At 37.0% G+C, this 4,196-nt stretch overlaps 1 long non-coding RNA gene across 1 annotated transcript in view; it reads left to right on the forward strand.

Moving 5' to 3' along the window:
• Window positions 1-3,720: 3,720 nt before the first annotated feature.
• LOC107594010 (uncharacterized) overlaps window positions 3,721-4,196 on the forward strand; it is a 14,952-nt gene continuing 14,476 nt past the window's right edge. The window contains exon 1 of the long non-coding RNA XR_001610135.1: window positions 3,721-4,006. This is a non-coding gene — a long non-coding RNA (uncharacterized lncRNA). The remainder of the gene's footprint in view (window positions 4,007-4,196) is intronic.

The raw sequence follows: 4,196 nt of genomic DNA on the forward strand, positions 1-4,196 counted from the left end.
ATATATATATATATATATTTTTTTTTTTACAAATATTACTCACAATTAATCATAACTGATCACAAGTCATTTTGTCTTAATTGATTTGCACAATTGATTATCAATCTTTTTCATACAAAATTGCATAGTTTATATGTAGACCACTGTTCAAAAGTTAGATTTTTTTTTAAATAAGTCTCTTATATGCTCATCATATCTGCATTTTATAAAAATACAGTATTTATTATTATTTTTTAGGGGTACATACAATGCATACAAGTCAAACCATGCACATAAGGACCGTGCACATAAAAATACAGTAGAAAGAGTATTATTGTGAACTGTTATTACAATTTAAAATAACGGTTTGCTATTTTAATATATTTTGTGTATAAGTGCAAGTGTAATTTATAAGTGTAATTTATTCCTGTGATGGTAAAGCTGAAATTTCAGCATTATTACTCCAGTCTTCAGTGTCACATGATCCTTCTGATCCTTAGTTCAATATGCTGATTTGGAGATAAATAAAAAAAATATTATTATTATCAGTGTTGAAAACAGTTGTTTCAGTTTTTTGGAAACCATAATACACTTTTTTTCAGGATTTTTTGCCTATACTTTAAAAAAGAACAGCATTTATGAAATTTAAAAAAGCATTTATTGTAATCTTACAAAAATTATGTAGGATATTAACATATTTCAATGTTTCCTACAACATACTGTACTATTATTCATTTCAAAAACATGCTTGTCATAATAAGCTATTGTGATATTAAGATACAAAATTTTGACTGACTGCAATATCTCTCTGCCAAATCTGCTGTCTACTCTATTGATATGCTATCCCTACCACTCTGTCTCCATAGAAACAAGAAAACCTCTTAATGTCCGCAAACTTCAGATTCTTAGTGCAGAGGAAGGTGATCCCTCTCGCTGCGGTTTCGAAGGACACGGACCCTTGATGGATCTTTGTTCATCTGCCATGTTTTGTCCCTCCTCTTGTACTCATTCATCTGCTGGCGAAAATGAAGAGGCTGTCGCCGTTCAGCCGCCATTAATTTTTCATGAAAATATCAATTATGTCCTGTAATGGAGAGCTCGCACGCACCGCCCAGGAGGGATCGGCCATCCTCCATGCAATCATCCCAAATTTGGCCTTGTGCTCCGCTTATACCCATCATCCCCAGCTCCCTCCACCCTGAGAGCCGTACTCTCCTAATTAGTCACCAGGAGGAGAGGGGGCTCTATTAGGACCAGTGATGAATCATTATCTTCCGTAATTGGCCCTCCAGTCCCCCAGGGGGTGCCCTGCTCCAGACTGCCCAGCTGGAGGAGCCTATCCTGCCACGGCATGAATCTGCAGCTGGAGAGTGAGCCAAACTTCTTCTTCTTTTATTTTTTTACTGCAAAGCCTCCATTAATAATCCTGAACCTCAGCTCATACTAATAGGTTCATATTAATCATTGTTTGGGTGATGCGGTTCTGTAATTGAGAGGCGCCTTAAGAAGATTAATTCGGTGTAATATTCATCACAGAGGGGAAGAGAGTTATTGGTATTCATTATGATGGTGATGTTGCCACAGCAATTTTGCAAAGGCGGGTAAAGCTTTGTGAATGCGGCCTTGCGAAATGATAAACAACTTGTTTATGATTGTGTATTACTCTACAGTTTGGATTCATTTCCATATAGTGAGTGCAGTTTTCTTTGTTGGAGCCTCTGTAAAGCGGTTAGATTTATAAATACTGTAGGACTATAAATAGGATTTTTCTCGTATATTGTCAGTAACTCTGAATGATGGAATGGACTGACATTTGTTCACAATAATATTTGGTGGGATTGGTGCGTTCAAGTCCTCTTGGGAAGTTGTTTGCATTCAAGTCACTTTCGTCAGATAACTTTTTTTAAGCAAGTTTTTTTTTTCAGTTTATGAATGTTCTATTAATTGAATTGTTGTATATTCACCTATCGTAACTGTACAATATTATGGTATTTTGTGCATGCAACATTGTAAATGATTTGAAAAACAAATTTACAGTCAAAACACAGTATCCGTTGCATCTGACATGCTTTCTCACTGAGAAGACCCAAAATGGATCATTCTGAGCTTAAAGAATGTTCAGAGTTTCTTATTTGTAATAAGTTTGGTGGCATTCATAAATACTGTCTTTCTGACATGACTTGAAAGCACCTTATGTTTAAACAGTGTGGAGATCATCATATTTATCATCATGTGTGACCTTCTCCATCAGGCCTGAGAATAAAGACAACAAGATACTTTCTCAGAAAAATTTGACTTTTATTTACATGGTCTTGCCTCTATTCTTTTTCAACCAAACAAGTGCTGGTGCCAGACCTGGTCTTGTTTCATTGAAGAATTGATGGTTCTGGCCCTGAAAAATTGGATCTCCTTTTTTCCCCTCAGTTTTAAAATGCTTGCTTTTATCTCATATTATTTATAAGATGAAGAACTTTGTGAGCACTGTCTTGGGCTCTGCCTACATCCTACGTCATCTGCTGGAACGCCACTCTTTTGTGAATGCGATTAGAGTTTAGGATTAGGGTTTATACAATTTTAAATATGGATACTTTTTTCATAAACACATCAGTTCACTCCAGAAGGCCTTTATTAACCTCCCCGAGCCGTGTGGAGCCCTTTTATGATGGATGAATTGTTTGGACTTCAAAATCTTGACCACCATGCACTGCCATTATAAAGCTCGGAAGAGCCAAGACATTTTTTAATATAACTCGGATTGTATTAGTCTGAAAGAAGAAAGTCATATACACGTATAGGATGGCTTGAGGGTGAGTAAATCAAGAGGTAATTTTCATATTTGGGTGAACCCTTGTTAAAACTCCTCCTACATCTTTATTTTTACTGAATGACAAACTACATTTACATGATACACTAACTTTTTATTGCTTTTGTTACCATGAAAAACTTTTTTCAGTAGATACAAAAAAATATGGAAGCCTGTTATTTGATATATTTATTATATATCGGGGAAGTCGTGGCCTAATGGTTAGAGAGTCGGACTCGTAACCCAAAGGTTGCGAGTTCGAGTCTCCGGTCCGGCAGGAATTGTAGGTGGGGGGAGTGAATGTACAGCGCTCTCTTCCACCTTCAATACCATGACTGAGTTGCCCTTGAGCAAGGCACCGAACCCCCAACTGCTCCCCGCGCACCGCAGCATAAATGGCTGCCCACTGCTCCGGGTGTGTGTGTTCACTGCTGTGTGTGTGCACTTAGGATGGGTTAAATGCAGAGCACTAATTCCTAGTATGGGTAACCATACTTGGCCACATGTCACTTCACTTCATATCAAAGTGTTACTTTTATATATCACAACTGTGACTGTATTTATAATTGCATTTTTTCCACAGTTGCAACTTTGTGACTTTATCTCACATTTGTGACTTATTTTTTGTGAAATATTTATTGTATATCAGAGTGCTACTTTTATATCTGAACTGCGACTTTATTTCTCACACTTGTGACTCATTTTTTTGTAATTATGACTTTATGTCTTACATTGTGACATTTTCTGATTTTAAACTATCTCACCATTACTTTTTTATATTTTTACTCTGGGGCAGGTGATGTCTTTCATAGGAAACATCAAAAAACTAAAACAAAGAACAAATTGAATTTTCACACTACCTACAAATAAATATATATATATATATACACATATATGTGTGTGTGTGTGTGTGTGTGTGTTGATTTTCCAGTGTTTGTTGAAGAAGCTGTAGAGATCTGCTCCTCTGTCTGCAAAAGAAGACAAGTCTGCAAATTAAGTCAGCAACTTGGAAGAAAGCTGCATCTTCATGGACGAGAGAGCGTGGAAGCTCTTGGCTCTCGTGCGCAGCAGCAGAATGAAGATGTCACTTTTGACAAACTGGCTACTGTTGTGAGCACTCGGCCCATCGCTTACACTGTCATTGTGTTTGTTTATATACATCCATGTTCTTGTGAACTCGGGAACGCCTGGAATCTGAGATCTACAGCCACCCTGAGACTTCAGGTAACCATTCTTTAACTGTTGGTTTACTCTGTCTGTCTATTTGTCTGCTGTATCATTCTGTCTGTCTGTTCTATCTATCTATCTATCTATCTATCTATCTATCTATCTATCTATCTATCTATCTATCTATCTGTCTGTCTGTCTGTCTGTCTGTCTGTCTGTCTGTCTGTCTGTCTGTCTGTCTGTCTGT

Source organism: Sinocyclocheilus grahami, unplaced genomic scaffold, assembly GCF_001515645.1.
Source record: "Sinocyclocheilus grahami isolate Dianchi unplaced genomic scaffold, SAMN03320097.WGS_v1.1 scaffold178.1, whole genome shotgun sequence".
In the NCBI taxonomy this organism is placed as follows: Eukaryota; Metazoa; Chordata; class Actinopteri; order Cypriniformes; family Cyprinidae; genus Sinocyclocheilus; species Sinocyclocheilus grahami.